The 17,566-nt window shown below is 40.5% G+C and overlaps 1 long non-coding RNA gene across 2 annotated transcripts; it reads right to left on the reverse strand.

Moving 5' to 3' along the window:
• Nucleotides 1–1,485: 1,485 nt before the first annotated feature.
• On the reverse strand, nucleotides 1,486–9,748 carry LOC120737686. Of its 2 annotated transcripts, none has more exons than XR_005696812.1 (4): nucleotides 9,222–9,748; nucleotides 6,082–6,228; nucleotides 4,334–4,740; nucleotides 1,486–2,425 (listed from the first exon to the last, which is right to left on the reverse strand). It is a non-coding gene; the product is annotated as an uncharacterized LOC120737686 (long non-coding RNA). The 2 variants fall into 2 exon arrangements; XR_005696811.1 differs by having other exon boundaries at nucleotides 6,082–6,614.
• Nucleotides 9,749–17,566: the final 7,818 nt, after the last annotated feature.

Consider the following 17,566-nt stretch of genomic DNA (forward strand, 5'->3'; position numbering starts at 1 on the left):
GACACGAAATGATACAAAATACATGCAAGTTTCACAGCTGAAGACACAAAATAACCAGAAATCATACGTATGTGATTTCGATAAAAATATTATAGATAAAATGTATAACTGGTTTTTAAAGCAGTCAAACTTTTGCACAACAAACTAAGAACACTACTGTACTTCTTTTAGGATGTGATTGTGCAAAGAGGGATTGAAAATGCAAAGCAGCTTTTGCCCCAAACGGCTGATTAAAACGATTTCTGCTGCAGTATTTCCCAACATAATATACATAGAAATATAGAGGGCACTGAGGTAAAGATGTAACAGATATAACAAGGTCATGCTAGTGGAGTCTGAAAACTTTTTGTGTCTGTCGTGTCAGACAGGTGAGTCATAACACCTGGGGAGGTTTGCTCCACTGAGGACAGCCTGTCTCTGACTTCATATCCACAGCAGGAGTGCAGCAGAAAAAAAGAGAAGCACAAAGGAAAGGAAGGATCTGGCTCCGGGTGTAATCTAACTAAATTCTGGAGATCAGTGTCTGTAGTTGGATCACATGTAAGCAGGAGATGACAACAAAAAGGAAAAAGAGCCAGAAAAGAACAGAAGGGACAGTTGGGAAAGTAGAAAGAGACGCCTGCAGGAAGCATTAACAGAACAGACACAGTAACACAACCAGACTAACGGTAAAAAGAAAGTTGTCGAGTGTTTCTTTGGATTCCGAATAAATACCAAATGACTGGGACAGAACAGAGAGGTAAAAACACCACCAGGAAATCTCTTATTTGAGGCAGAGAGAAGCAGGTGAGAGGAAGAGAGATAAATGGAGAGCCTCTGGGGAGCTGCACAAAGGAAAAAGGAAAACTGTTACCCTCCTTCACCTTGACAGCTCCCTCCTCCTCTGTGAATTTTCTTTCTTCCTTCATCTGTGACGTCCACCTTCTCACACAGCACTTCTTCTTGCCCATGTTTCTACCATCTTAACCCTTTTGAGGGTTCACCCATTAAATTAAATCGCTGTCACAAAAATAAGACATGGTGTGCATAACTGCATATGTATTACAGCACGTATTTAAAAAGCTTGCAGGTTTATTATGCTTCTTAACAACATTTAAACAATGTTGTTAATATACAACACGGGCTTTTATTTTTAGTAATACAAGTTTATTTCACTAAGTGGATCTTAAAGATAAAAATTTTCACATATACTTTGTATGTTAGTCTAAAATACATCAGACTAAGACATAAGGGAGGTCTGGCTTAATACATGCATATGCAGCCATTTTCTAGTTATGTGACAGCTAGAAAAAAATGAGGAAGACTATTTGCTATGCACATAACTATCTGCCATCAGATTCCATCACAGTGCCAGAGAAATCTAAGCCCTGCTATCACCTTTTTTATTTATTTTTTAAAAAAAGAGAATATATTACTGCAATTTGTCAAAACATGACATTAAGTTTCCTCTATGTTGTCACTTTTAGCATCCTATAGAAGTATTAAATATGTTTCAGGTAGCCAGCAGACATCTCTGAAAGATTTGACTAAAGTACATGTAATGTGTATTTTTGTAAAATAATGTATATGACATTTTACGTTCCCCGTTTGAACACAATTTGAACTGATGTGTGGCACTTTTCTGCAAATACTTGTCCTTTGCTCCCCACACAGTTTCCTGTTTATGTGCCACAACCAAAGCCTGCGAAAAATGTAATTAGTCACATCAATATGACAACAAGTGGACTTCAGATGGAGTCCATGTTTAGCTTAGCATGATTTCAAGGAAATAAGCATATATGCAAGTAAAAAAAATAACAGAGGTACTCTAAAGGCTTACATCCGTTGAAATCATTGCTCCTCGGGTCTCTCATACATATTCTGTATTTATATGCTCTAATCTTTCCAAACTATTGTGTAAAAAAAAAAAAGAAAAAAAAAGAAAAAGGTCTGTTTGAGTAGTAACATCAGGCGAACTAATGATCAGGCAAACAGCTTCAGGCTGTTGAACAGCAGCAGCAGCTGGACCGACTCCCACTGGACTCCACCCGAACATCCTCCAGCAGTCCAAACCTCATCAAACATTCAAACACTGATACCAGAACTGGACAGTCGACTGAAATGATTAATGGGACTCTGCTGTTTTCACACGAAAACGTTTCACAGCTGTGATGAAAGCGTCAACGGAGACGATAAAGGAACATAACATATTCTAGGAGTGACTTTAACCATTTACGAAAGAGAAGAAAAGAGTCACAGTGGCACGGGGGGATAATGTGAGACAAAAGAAAGGGCTGACAGAGGATAGGGTCAGGAGGAAGAGGAGGGAGGCAGCTGACGTGGCTTCAGAGGCTCAGCTGGAAGTTCGTTCATTCGCTTGTCTGCTGATAGAAACATCACAGCTCCATCCTCTCTGACTGAAGGTCTGCTATCAGCGGGCTGCAGCCTGTTATGGGAGACAGAGAAAGAAAAAGGAAAAAAAAATAGAAAGAAAGTGAGGCAGAAAGAAAGACGCAGCCGGGGATCAGCAGCTTAAAGTTCATTATGCAGATTGTGGAGCTAAAATGCTTCCAGTCTGCGAGTCTAATTTCTCTTTCATGGTCTTTGTGAGTGTGGCGTTCCTCCATTACAGGTTAGCAAAGAGCAGCGAGGTCAGAACAATCAGATTAGCAATGCATCCCTCTGAATTCACCATTTGGATTTTTCCATCGGCTTTGAGCAGAAGAACAGTGAGCACAAGTTAGAGAAGTCAGCGTGCAGGTCTCAGAGTTTTTGTTGGGCTTTCTTTAAAAAAATGGATATACTGTGATGGAAATAAACATTCACACAAGCTCAAGGTCAAACACTCACACACACAGACTCCCACGCTCAAACAAATAATAAGCTTTTTATCTTCTTCCTTTACTTTTTTCTGCAGTCGACACTAATTTAATTCACTAATTATAATCAGCTTTCGCTTAAGGCGAACAAAGCAGCGCTGCACTGTATATGTGTTATGCTAATATAAGATAGAGAATTTAACTTGCAAAGCTCCTGTCTGAACATTGTTCTGCCTGTTAAAAAACAATAAGGTTGTGCTGTATGGGAAATAAAATATATGAAGTGCAAAGAAAGGTCATCTGAAGATCTGAAAACTTTTCCATAACATATTAATCAAATTATAGAAGGTCCACAGTAAGTTATAATAAATAAAGTACAATAATTAATATTCATTTGTATATTTAATGTATTTAGGATAACGTACAAGCCCAATGAGTACTCTTTACCACAATCATACAGTTAGATATTTATCACAAAACCTGCAAATGTAAATAACGCGCTTCTTAATGCATGTCAACTTACTGTCCAATTTGCCAGTGAGTGGGCTGATGGGAAGGAGTGGGAGGAAAACTGATAATTAAAAAAGATTATGTTACATCTGGAGATGATGAGATTTAGGAAATATGCTCCAATTTCTTACCGAGAGAGAAAAAAAAGATCAAACTGCTGATTATCTGAGTCTAACTGCTGGAAATGCTGGACCGACTTTGTTCAAAGGTAATAAAATCAGCCCATTTGATAAGTTTTCTACCTGCAGAGAATAAAACAGCATACAGCCCTGCGCCCCAAAAATCTGGTTTGGGGACATTTACTCTTATTCTTTTACCAGTTACATATAAATAAGTTACTGAGTGATATTTTCTTTTAAGAGGAAAAAAGCACCACATTTATAAAAGCCCGTAGACGCTATAGTTCACAGTCAGACTTCCATCTCCATTAAACAAGCACCAAAATCACTTTTGCCAACCCTCTGAGGTCTCGGCTTAAACATAGTTGTGAGTTGGTCCTATGTAGATATGAACAGCACTGTGGGCCGTGGTCTACATGTTGTAGTTGTTTATTCCCACCAGGCTTTACTGTCACAAACACCAGTATGTGGGCTACTCTTGCTAGTGACCTCGAAGCAGCTGTGGAGAAGTGCAGTTTTCAACATGCACTGAGCTGAAGTGGAACCAAGCATTAAAAACAATGGACACTGTCCACTTTGCTGCTGCCTGTGCTTTTGGTGTCCCCACCTTTTTAATCTGATGCTTTTTCGCTCCCTTTGCTATCCTATGCTTCCAGTCAGGATTCAGTCTAAGAAGAGCATCATCCACATACATCTACACATGGGTTGCATACCTCTCTGGGTAGGGTCTGCACAGGCAACTATCTAAAAATGCCAATGTAAAACCTGTGTCATCAGTAATGACTCCAAACCAATTCTTCACTCTAACTGTAATTTTAGTTTTTATGAAACTGTTCTCCCAAATCTCAGCAATCAGGGAACAAAGAAAATAATCATTGTATCTGACAAACATCAGCAGTTATTCACATTTTTCTCCATCCTTCTCCCAGATGTGGAGTGTCTGTAGTTATCCAGCAGCAGCCCTCCTCTGGGTGGAGACTGGTTGCTCCTCTCTGGCCGGCCACATGTTGGCAATTATCGCAGCAGCATATAAGACCTGCACGCTCAATTAGTCATTGCCTGAGCATCTGCTAACCCATGTTAGCCGTATCGCTCAGTCTAGATCTTGTGTGAAAATTTACCTGTTTTTTCCTGTCTTCATAGCCGGCTCCTGGAGCGGGGTTCTTGCCTCAGTCATCCCCGCTTCCCTGGACCTCGGTCACCTGCTGCTGGTAAACCATTGCCAATTCTTTTGTCACTCACCTGCTTGCTACGCCTCTTCCTCGTGCTCACCTGAACCTCGGCTCCACCCGTCCCCTCTTGCTTCCCTCCACCTGTAACCAAATAAGGTGACTCAGTTTGACTTGGGGAACTCCGATTCACCGCTGGACCACTCTGACTGTGCTCTCCTCTCATTTCAGTGGTCATAGTTTCCCCCCCGGCCCAGCTTCCACCTCCCCACAGTCACAGCTGTACCACTGTATTCTAGAGCTGCCTAGTTTTCAGTTAAATGCCTTAGCTTTGATAGCACGCCAACTAATATAGTGTCATAGTTTAAATTTGGATTTTGTGTTTACTATGTGGGAAAATAAACTTTTGTTCACTTACTGCCTCTCTTCCGGTTTGGATCCTGCGCTTGTGTCCATCTCATTTTCCTTGGGCCGCTGGGCCATGACATGGAGTTATGGTAGGATACAGATCCAGAGTTACCATCTATCATGAAGTATCATCAAGTAAAATTGTTTGCTATGGTTGAATACTGTATTAAACTAGACCGCAGTGTTTTTGTCAAAACATAACCACAATAGAAAGACTTAAGCCTTGTTAGCTGGCAAATGCTAACACTGTGTCTAATATATTTATGGAGTTTAATGTAAATGAGCGCTACGTGTGTCATGTTATAATTCAGTTTGCCAGAATGTGGCCCTTCACTTACTTTAGCTTCATCAGCTAGCCCACCCCGACCTAGATCTCTGCGAAAGTGTTTTGAGCTGTAGTGAACCAAAGCTAAAGGGTCAGTCTGTTCCTGTTACTTCATGCTGTAGCGATGCACAAACTGCAGCTTCAGCTTATAATCAGCCTTAAACAGCTCGAAGTCTGTGTTTGCATACTTGTTCTGCACCTTATAAAGTGTTACTCTTGACCAAAGAACTGGCTCATTGTCATGTTAATATCTGTCTAGTCCACCCTAATCACGACATTCTGCACTGGCAGTATGCTTGCTGAGAAAACACTGTGCTGAATTGATGAGGATTACTTCAAGCTGCATGGATTCATTTGTGCCCACAGCTGCTGGAGTAAACACGGAGATCATGAGACTGGAAAGCAGTGATTACATTTTCTCTTGAAATGTAATGTGGGCTTCAAAAGTCAAGACATGAAGCAAACTAGAGATGTCAAGACTACGGTAGGCCAAAAAAAAAAAAACAACCCCCAACCAAACATAACAAACTATTCCAGTTTGTAACAATCCTTTAAGGTTTTAGCATCATCACTTCCTCCTTGAATCCTGAATGTGTCAGACCTGGAAAGAACTTTTTTTATAACCATTTTGGCCAGATAGTGAAATAATTAGATCAGCTCCCTGAATTACTGTGAAACAGTTAATTAAGGCTGAGTGGGAGTGGATTTGAGGTCTTGGCAAACATAAGATTAATATTCTTCTGTTTACTCACACACACACTGGATGACAGATTACCCATGAGCCTCTGGGGCCAGGCCAAGGCATGCAGGCAGAGTCGTGGGTGGTCAGTTAGTTGACACAGTAACAAGCTGCTAGCCAGCGGCCTTCTGGGAAGGCGGCATCCACGACAGCCTGCGGGCTGAATGAGAAACAAGCAATGTGAGCATTCAGACTCATGATTAATGGCTGCTGCTGGTTTTACAGCAATGAGGAATATGAAAGTAAATGATAGTGTGGGTGTTAGAACAGAAAAAAATAACAGCATGTATCGAGGCACAGAATCACTCGTTGATCCATACGTTTGGGTATCGGGCTGCAGAATAATGAGAAGGTCTCAGAAACTGAGCAGAAATGACCCAACAAGGAGAGAACTGAGTAGAGGTGAGCCTCCTGGGAAATCAATATAATGAAACCTTCTCACCTGAAAGCACAGACGGACCGGCCGCAGAGCGACTGCCTTTCATCAGGCCGTCTAGCTGACAGTGTGGACAAACACAGAGGCTTCTGACTGAGGATTTAAGCAGCCTGTAAGGACATAACGGTGGCTTTATACACCGTTTGATAGACTTTAACTGCTCTGCTGCTTTAAGTCCTGTGTGGGAGACGGTCTTGTATGGTTCCCATTGAAATGCTAAGGAAAATGGGCATTAAAGGGCTTTTTAAGGAGGCTCTTTAAATGGCAACCTCATCCTCATGTTCGTTTAAAGATTTAAAATGATGGTTCTCATGTACTATATTGCCAAAATTATTCACTCATCCATCCAAATTACTGAATGAAGATGTTCCAATCACTTGAATGGGTGTATGAATATCAAGCACCTAGGCATCCAAACATTTGTGAAAGAATGGGTAGTCTAAGGCAGCGGTCCCCAACATTTTTTGCAAAGCAAGGTGCATAAAGATGTGGATGAGAAAGTTTGGTGTTGAAGAGTCCTTCACACTACACTAAACTTTTGGCAGTATAATGCATGTGGTGTCTTCTTCACTTCAGTCTGGAACAAAGTGTAATTGGGTCAAATATTTGTAATTAAATCACACAAAAATAGTACATGCAGAGGAAATGAAACAGCAGTTATACCAGGAACTGTATATAAAACATGAATGTAACCACCAAGAAGTAACATGTTGGTTTGATAATGGTTTTTACCAAAAAGTGGAAGGTAGAACCTGAGAACATCTGTGTACAAAAACTTGTCAACCATAATTTACAACATGGATATAATGTTGTGTTGAATATAACTCGAACCTAGCATTTGAGACTCTACATACTCTCATCAGAAAAATACTTGGTAAAGTAATAAATCAAGGGAGAAGTAAGACTTCTATATAATTTGAAGTCAGGGGAGCCAGTCATTGCTATAGCCATTACAAAAAACTGCAGGTTTAAGACACTTCCACATGCATGGGCTTCACTTTTTAGACTCAGTGGCTAGATCCATGGTAACTGTTGCCAGTCTGTTGTACAGTGTGGCATATATCTGTGAAAAGTATATCCAGTAAAGAATCTATATGCCATTTGCAGGTCAAACTGCAATTGTGGCATGTGATATCATAGATTAGCATGTTATCTCTGTTTTTGCTGGCATCTCTCAGTTGATCATAAGTAACAAGCCATTTATAAACTACTCAGTAGCAGGATATATTTAATTGAAAAGAGGTTTGTGGCAATGGAATATCCTTTTCTGCAGAAGCATTCGTTTAAAGTAGGTGTAGGTGGGGTGATCCAGAGCAGGCTTAAAATTTAATGGACATGTCGTGCAGAGGTCAAGCTGGAGCAATGTGTTACAATAAATATAATGAAATCATCCTGAGAGAACGAGGGCCGTCTGCAGCACATAAGCTGACGTCGTTACAGCTTGCCGGACCTTAAGAAGTAAATGAAGGAGCAGAGCTGGAAGGGCTCGGTTTGAGTCGGTGTCAGATTTAAGTGGCTTCTGTAAACAAGCAGGCTGGTTCACATCTAATATACAGGTAATGAAAAGAGCTGCCATCTCCAGGAGTGGCCAGTGGGAATAAACAACCAAATGATGCTGAAACGAATATGGGTCAGATCTCATTATAGCTGCACATGTTTTCTTTCAGCCATGTGTGAATTTAATTCCTCTAATTAGCGGTCTGTACGTGCAGTGAAAGTAGAGTCTGGCTAGGTGTTAAATATGTGACACTTTTCATTTGAGCAGAGAAAGTTATTTGGTGTCAGGCGGCCGGTATTCCTGCTGAATGTGATTATAAAATAATGTACAGCCAGATCTCTGCCATCTGCTCTGGTGGCTTCACTGGTTTTTATAGATCAGAGGAGGCAGAGATTAAACCACGGATGAAAAATACAGCTGTAGACAGGATGATATGACTGCAGCCACACTCTGCACGCACGTGTGTACAAGACAGCTTCCTGGTATGGTGTTAGTAGTGGTGATATGCTCAGTAGGGTTGCGTGCAAATACAGTATGGGAACCATATAATGCTCACCTTTACATTGAAGACATAGTTCAAAGTCAACATCCTTGTTTTGCCTCAAATTGTGCACTTCCGCTTGCTACTTTGTTGCTATCTTGTATGTTCACACTAACACGCATGGCTACATGCATCTGGGAGAACTCAGCTGTTGGAGGAAATCTAAGATCAGGTACGGTGATGCATTGGAGAAAAAAACCCCAGCACCAGAACACTACTGGACCCAAAGCTGAAACCACAGGAGAATTGAAACCAGACTAACTTCTGCTAGCAATACTACATAACACACTGCATACCATATTTGGGGAAAACCAGTATATGAGAACCCAGATGGTGGCCTAACAGTTAAAAAGTTGAGTATGAAAAGCTGTGGATGCTTAATGGTCTAATAATCAATATACTTAATGGCATATTGACTGAACAGAGGACAAGGTAGCCAACCAGTTTTCAGTTGGTAGGAGGAATGATGGTCTGCACAGATAGCAAAGCTTAAGCTGTCTTAGATTATGCAAACAGTGATGTCAATGTTTTTGCCATCTTCCTGTTTTGAAACAGTTTTCTTCAAAAAAAAAAGTGAAACTACTGATTGAGCCTGTAAAGTCATTAGGGTTTGCAGAGTGAAGGGGAAATTATGGTTTAGTGGTGGTTGGCAATCTTGCGGCAGTGGGGTCCGTCTACCTGAAGAGAGCATCTGTTGTCAGACTGGGGTTGTATACGTGGTACAATCAGCCTGTGGGTGTCTCTGACTTGTGCTGTTGTTGGTCTGTCAGCCAGCTGTGGAGAAGAGTAAAACTATAACATACAGAGTGAAATGGAGTGTTAAAAACAGTGAAAACTGTCCACGTCCGTTACTGTGTGTACTTTTCTTACTGTATTTTGTAAATCTTTGATAGCTGCTCCATTGTATAAGGATTTATAGATTTGCCTAACAAGTAAAAGATTCCTAGTTTGATCCTACATGGAGTTACAGATTCCTTGTGGGTTGCATTAGGAGGGACATCTGGTGTGACAATCTGCCAAATATGCAGAGTTACCTGCTGTAGAAACTTCTTGTGAATAAAGGAGCAGCTGAAAGTAGCTTTTTGTTAATGTCTGAGTGTTTTTTTGTGCCGCTCCCATTTCTGGTGAACCTAACTGTCGCTTCCCTGTTCTGGATCACTTAATAATAATAATAATAATAATAATAATGGATTGCATTTATATAGCGCTTTTCGGGGCCCTCAAAGCGCTGTACAATTCCACTATTCATTCACTCTCACATTCACACACTGGTGGAGGCAAGCTACAGTTGTAGCCACAGCTGCCCTGGGGCAGACTGACAGAAGCGAGGCATATGGCAACTAACTGGCATTTCACTAGCTGGGCCTACGTCCTCATTTAGGTTTGACAGCGTTTTTGTAGGTAAAGGTGAATGGCTTGGGCATGAATTGAGCTGCGGTTTGGGGAAGGCCTCGAAGGGGACTGGCGGCAGCTCCCGGGCCTGGCAGCTCCCTACGTACTAAATAGAAGTGAAGAAGTTAAAGAATTGAAAGGGGGGGGGGGGGGTGGGGCACGTAAATGAGAATGAACAGTTTGTAGCACTGGGGGAACCCATATAGATGAAAACCAGAAGGAGCATGTTTGTAGGCGTGGTCCTGCTCCTGAAATTTCGAAACTTAATCTTCATTGGACCAGCACACAGCGTCAATCACCTCAAGGAATGAGAAGTCTGGATTTTGGATGACTGCAAAGAAACATGTTTTCAGTAGGTGCTCTGTAGGCATATACACATGCAAAGTGATGCAACCTTATCAACATTTACTAAACGTGAAGAAGCTGAGGGCTAATTCTACCGTGGACTTCGCCTCGCCCCCTAGTGCCTGTTTGTTGTCTTCACTTTTCAGATTTTTTTGTACCGTCTGTGCTAGCTCACAGCAGCAGTTCTTGGGCACACTGAAATTACAGTAGTTTGGTATTACCTCATGTTTGTGTATGTTAATTTGCCATTCATAACATATAAAACAGTGTGTTATACATGCAAAAGGCCTGACAAGCTGTAAATGTTTGCAAAAGGTGTAAATCATGGTCAAAATGGTACAGATGTCATTGCATGTTCAGTTTGAGACAACACAGTTCTGTCAAACATGTATCACACCAGTAAGTACTGCACATTGTGTGCTCACAGAAGTACCCAAATTGAGACAGTGTGTGACTCAATACAGAAAAGACACTTTCTAAATGTTTGCCAGTTCATAATAGAAATGCATGGTGAGTAATTTTCAACATATACTGAAGAATAATATTGTTCGCTGTATGAGCACACAGCGACAGAAGAAAAGTGTAGGAGGCTATTCTATTTTTCAGGTGCAATCAGCATCGCTAAAGTAACTCCGAGTGTGTCTTTTAAAAAAAAATGTGTTTGCTGCATGAAGCGTGAGAGGGGAGGAAACGGTGTTTACTTGAGCAAAAATAAAAGGCAGTCATTATGTGAAAGGCAGCCAGATATAGAAAGAAGAAAGGAACTAAAGCAGGCAAGTATCTAAGATACAGTGAAGGGGTCGCAAATTTCAGGCTGGCAAGACAAAAAGTGGACAGAAAAATATAAATCAAAGGAAGTTGGAGAAGTTTATAAATGTGAGCAGGGTAGTATTTATTGGAAAATAAGGCTGATGACAAATGAGATGCAGGTACTGTATGTGGTGAGGAGACCGACCAGGCGTTGAGGGCACAAAGAATAAAATTCCAGTCACATCTTAAATGTTCAGCGATTCTGGTTTTTATGAACTATAAAGAGTTCGACACATTAATTTGCACTGTTTACTGATAAACTATTTGGAATGTGCTAGCGTTTGACATAATGGTCAATGGATCATAGCGTATTTGTCCATTATTCACTTTGTATAACTAGAATTTAAACTGAATCATGAAAGCGGAATGACTTGTGAGGTATAAATATTTGGTAAAAAGTGGCTAAAACCAAACAGTCTATAGTTAAAGATGCAATGAAATGAATAAAGAAGTATCTGTTAGTGACAACCCTACAATGACTTATCTAAATCTGAGGCTCGTCTTTGCTTCACAGAGCTTTATCGTAAGTTGTAGCTCATTGTTTGGCTGTCCAGCCTCTAAATTTATAGTTCTGTTCCACTCTCACTGCTTTCCTATCGTCCTTGGCACGATAGGAACTACTCTCACAGATCAGGGAACCGATAATTGTCTGACGACTTGGCATCTAGGGTTATTGGCTAGTTTTTAGGGGCTTCCGGTATGAAACATTTTGGTAATTTTCACTGCATAAAGTCAAATGAATTTGTGCATTTCTGTGTCCATCCATTGAAAGAAAGGCACAGATGCCTCAAAATCCCTCTCTACAGCACTTCTGTGCAGTTACTGAGAGAATCAATGTGGAGGAACAGCTCATGAATGACTGAGGTCTTCATCCTTTCTAACTGTATCCATGATCTTATTGTTTCAGTTACCAACCAAAGTTTGTGGCCATAGGTGAAGAGCTAATCAAGCAGTAAATCAGCAGCTTCACTTTAATGCTCAGCTTTGTCTTCACTACAACCTGTCCGGTCTGTTTCCAGCTCCACTCTTAATCCACTCAACCATTAAAAGCAACCAAATAATTAATACACATAAAAGAACCTTTCATATACATATAAACTTCTTGAAGAATCATCCTCAAAAGAAAGATGTTCTTTGATGAGCCAGGCAGCCTTTAAATAACCAGCATTTTTCTTTCTACTATACACACATGACATCCGGACCAAAACATCTTACTCTGAGTGGAGTTTTAAAGTCCTGTTTTGAATACAGGTAAATTTACAATACAATAAGTAACAAAAACCAAAATGCTCATGAGTGGATAGTCGATGGTTTTGCGATTGCTATTCAGCCAGTGTGCCCTTCTGTGATCTCCATGGAGACAGTTTACCTGCAGTATATATATATATACACCCAAAGATGATTCAGATGGGATGGATTACCGGTAATACTACTTGGACGAATGTGTGATGGCTGCATGCAACCACACAACTGAAATACTCATGTTTACCTTTTTGTCTTATTTTTACATTGTGCTGTAAAGCTTCAAAGTGCATCAATTCTAAATTTTGAGTTGGTTTGTAATACATGACGGCTACAGCTATAGTCCAAATGATGGCATAGAATCTGTTTTGTATTGTTTTTAATGGTAATATGTATATATGGTATATTAATTATTTTCTGTTCTTTTTGACTTACCTGGCTGCTGCTCCAGTCCTTCCTGGTTTGGGTGAAAGAGGAGGCTGAGGGTGGAGCTGGTTTAAACGTAGAAGCCAATAAAATGGACTGATCCATCTATTGTGACCATGCAGGGGGGGTTCTTCTTGAATTATGGTTAGCTGGTATACAATGGTTTATTCGTTTGCTTTATAACTGGGGCTGTTTCTCATTTGGGAAGTTCAGTTTGTTGAGTTATGTTTTGTTAAGTGGCTTTTGAGTAGAAATTTGTTAAGTTGACCTCCTTTATGGGCCAACTTGGTTCTTAATATACGTTGTTTTTGTCATTTTGAATTTTTGTAATAATTTGTCCTTTTTGGGGTATAATATAACCCATTTTTTAAAGATTTCACCTGTGTCTGTATGTTCTTGGCTGCTTGGTCCCTGATAAAATGGAAACCAGAGAGTTAAATCTTTTGCTTGCCACTAGATTCTGTGTGCTCAAATGCAGATCTCTATTTATGGAGATTACCCATGGAGAAAAAAACAAATCTGTCTGTTAACAACTTCACCAAAAGGGCATGATGTGACTGATGTGAATGCCGCTTTCTATAGCCTGACCTCAGTGCTGATGTTTCCACTGCTTCAAAGCTGCACAAAGTGAGATTTCAAATTTCACACATGATTAAACCAACTTAACTCTACTCAACCTTAGACCATTTTTATACAAAGGAGTGATAGCAGGTGATGGTGACATAGCTCACTCTCCCTGAGCCTCAGATGTGTGCTGCATGCGGCCGGATTGGTTCGCCATCTGCATCATGATGCAGGCTTCCAGGAGTCCATTCGAGCAGCAGGTGCGGCTTTAAACAGCTGCTTATGTTGCCTAATGGGCCACGCCAGCATCGGTAAAAATCTCCCCGATAAATAAAAGGAGCTGCCTGCTTTTTCAAAGTCACACTGCCGTCGAGCTTCAAGACACAGAAACCCAGCAGGTATCTGCTTCTAATGAGGATGGTCTGCTCTGTTTTGTTTTGCAAAACCCAAGGGGTGTGGATTTTGTTGCACCTCTGCAGAAGTTTCCCAGTCTTCTGTACTTTCTAGAAAGCCATCCCTGCATTTTTGATCTTGCAGCCATTTTTCTGTTCATATCAAATTGTTTCTTGGAGCTGCGAAAGCCCCGTGGAGCGTTGAGCTGTGCCAATTCTTATCAAAGCCCCCAAGACTGGGTCTGAAAACAACAGTCAAATCACAGCAGGCCTGTTCAATGAGCAGACAAAGTGGTGGAGGTGGCTGTAACAGGCAGGTGTGTATTTAGAAGAACTGTGACTGAACATGAAAGCCCACAGCAAAGCCAGTTTGTTATTTCCTTACCAGGTGAGTCCCCACAGATCTCCTGCACCTTTCAAACAAAAACAATCCCAAACACATGATTGTGTGGTGCGGAGCAAAGACAGGCATAAACAACAATCAAATTACGTTTGTAGTAAAACCAGCAGGTATTATTAATTATTTAGCAATAAAAAGGAACCAGCACTGCGGAGAATCTCTCAGGGCTCGTGACACTAAATGTGAATAAAACAGGATCTACTCTTCTTACCGACTGAATGCAGCAGCCAAAGGAGACGCAGGACAACCTTCCCTTTAGGTGAATGCACTTTCTGTATTCATGGAAAAAGCTGACATTTTCTCGCAAATTCCCTAAGGGGGAATTCTGCTGATTTTACACATGAAGCTGAGCTGAGAAGTACATATCAGTCAGAACAGGAATTTAATGTCTTCTGTGGAACTTGATACGGCAAGCAAAAACAATTACAAACCTGAGGTGTGCTGTGTTTGCTGCTTTCACACAGAACCAGAAAAATGCCACTTCAATTTGAGTGTACATCCCTGGTGCAAACCTTGTTGTCACATCAGATAAATGTCTAAAATTATCTGCTTCTGTTTTGTTAACCAGGTCGTTTGAATAAAATATTGACATAACCACCTGCTGGTTTGTTGAAACCCACAACATAATGGCCATAGTCCTCTGGATTCTTTGGAACCTGAACAAAATATCTGGATGAGAAAGTGAAAGAAAAGAAAGAAGTTAATGCCTACAAGCTGTTTGAGCAAGGTGCAGCCATACTGTACAGTGTGTGTGTGTGTGTGTGTGTGTGTGTGTGTGTGTGTGTGTGTGTGTGTGTGTGTGTATGTATATAATGCAGATGCTAATTAGTGCTAAATTACCTACAGTTTGGAGCAAAGTCAGCCATATTATAATTATAGCAACGACAAATATATTCAGGAAGGCCAGTTCAGTAAAGTAGTGGCGAAGCCTACCAGATCTAGCTGCTAAAGCTGCCTGTGATCCCCAACAAAGCATACACTTATATTCATTCAGAAGTTTACATTTCAATAATTAACTTATGATGTTCTCTTGGCAGTTGTGATTAAGTGGGCAGTTTATTTATAAAAACTAAAACAGCTTTGTGTGTGTGTGAGCCTGTAAAATGTTTATTTCTGTTGTAAAGTGGGGCATTTCAATGTTGAAGGCTACGGTGGAAAAATCTTGTGAATATTTATAGAGTCTGTGTGTGAGGGCAAAGGTTTATGTTGTGTCTTACCAAGTAAATCGTGGTAAATTACCTGAGTGAAATGAATTAAAGGCACAGTATTACTGGGCTGCAGTTTTGTGCTGCTGTGAACCAGCTGTGGAGGATTTACAGCTGTTACGATTCAGACTGACAGGAACATTTTTCCCCAACTCAGGGATCATAATAAAATATATATAATGTTAAGACAGTTTTAAGAAGGTAGAGTTAGTCAGTCTAAAGCAGGGGTGTCAGACATGAGGTCTGGGGCCAGAATTTTTGTAAATGAACAAAACTTTGTTTCATAAATACGGGACAGTCTGAACAACAAGCTATACCAGAATTTTTGCCATAATTTTCAGAATACTTTATTAATCCCTGAGGAAATAACTATTGTTTACAATTTAAGTTGTGCTGACAGATTTCTTTCATTTGCTACAGCAGCATTTCTGTATCATGTAGGAAAACTAAGACGTCTAGTTGAAATTGCACTTCTTCTCCTCATATTAAGACATCTCAGGGAGTGAATGTGTTGTTAAACTTCTTTACGCTGACAGAAAGGGGAATTTCACCAATCTGGCCCACTTAAGATCAAAGTATCTAGCCCTTGATGCAAAATCAGGTTGACATCCTTGGTTTAAAGCTGTCTTGTTAGTCAAACTGGAGTAAAAAGTAAAGATGTTATTGCATCTGTTGTTTTGACTTTGACTGTTCAATTTAAAGTCTTCCTATTCTGAGTGACTTTATGGAAGTCACTGATGAGACCCGATAAAATTTGTAAACACATTACATATTCAGAAGTTGTTTGTTTATTCTTCAGAGATATGCAAATGAATCAAGATCGCTGTAATTGTAAAATATAAGCTAAATGGCTAAAGCTATCCCTTTGTTCCTTCCTCATGGGTAAAGTAGCAAGTATTTTTGTTGTTTAATTTTGAATTTAAATGGAGGTACAAATTCACCATATTTGAAGATGTGCACTTAAAGGGGTATAGTTTGCACAAAATTAATCCCAATCACACACAAAGAAGGATTTATGGCAGCTGTCAAGCCTCTTTCAGGTGGGTATGGTTTTAATTTTCTCTAAATGTTTTAGCAATGTATCCCAAACAGCAAAGAATCTCTCCTTCGACCCCTTGACAGCGTACTTTATCTTTTCCAACTGTATAAATTGTGTCAGGTCACTAAACCACAAAGCCGCTTTGGGTGGCTTTTTTGACTTCCAATGCAACAATATCCTTCTGCGTGCAAGCAGTGTAGTGAAAGCAATTATGTTTTTATGACTCTTCCTTAATGTTCTATGTCCACTATCCATGACACCAAATATACCCATACCTGCATTGGGTTAAGGATCAACATTCAATGTGTCGGACAATGTTTTGAAAGTTGTTGACCAGTAGGCTTTTAAAGTTGGACATGACCAAAACATTTGTGTTAAATCTGCAGAGGGATTTCTACATCTCTCACAGCTTGCATCTATGTTTGGAAATATTTTGGCCAGTCTTGCCTTGGAGCAGGGGTGGGTTGACCTTGGGTCAACACACCTGAATCACATGATTAGTTCGTAACCAGGCCTCTGGAGAACTTCAGGACATGTTGAGGAGCTAATTTAGCCATTTAAAACAGCTGTGTTGGTTCAAGGACACATCTAAAATCTGCAGGGACACCGGCCCTCGAGGCCTGGAGTTGCCCACCCCTGCCTTGGAGTAATGAATGCGGTGTAGAATCTTGAACTGTATGATGTTTAATTTGGCACAAAAAGTGCCATTGTTTACTCTTAAAAGAGCACTCTCCCAGGTCTCCTCCTCCAAGTCCACCCCAGCTCATTCTCCCAGCCTGCTTTGATCTTTGGCATTGTTGTATTCTTAAAGGAGGCTACACAATTACTAATTCTTGAAATAAGGCCTTTAGGCTTAAATGTCAGTTTCAACAGATCTACAGCAGTAAATGGAGTTATATTTGGAAAGTCAGGGTTATGATGCTGAAGGAAGTGGCGAACTTGAAAGTATCTAAATAAGCTGGACCGAGGGAGGTCAAATTTGTGTGACAAATCCTGAACGCTTGCCAAGACACCGTCTGTGTACATGTCAGAAAAGTTATGGAGGCCTCGTCTCTGCCAAAGAGCAAATTCAGAGTCTAATCTGGCGGGAAGGAAAAAGGTGATTATTGTGTATAGGGATTAAATGGAGAAGATTTTCAAACCCAAAGTTCTTTCGAAATTGAGCCCATATTTTGAGGGTGTTAATAACTATAAGACTGGTGGTGTGC

This window comes from Simochromis diagramma, unplaced genomic scaffold, assembly GCF_900408965.1.
Source record: "Simochromis diagramma unplaced genomic scaffold, fSimDia1.1 OVJJ01000247.1, whole genome shotgun sequence".
Classification (NCBI taxonomy): domain Eukaryota; kingdom Metazoa; phylum Chordata; class Actinopteri; order Cichliformes; family Cichlidae; genus Simochromis; species Simochromis diagramma.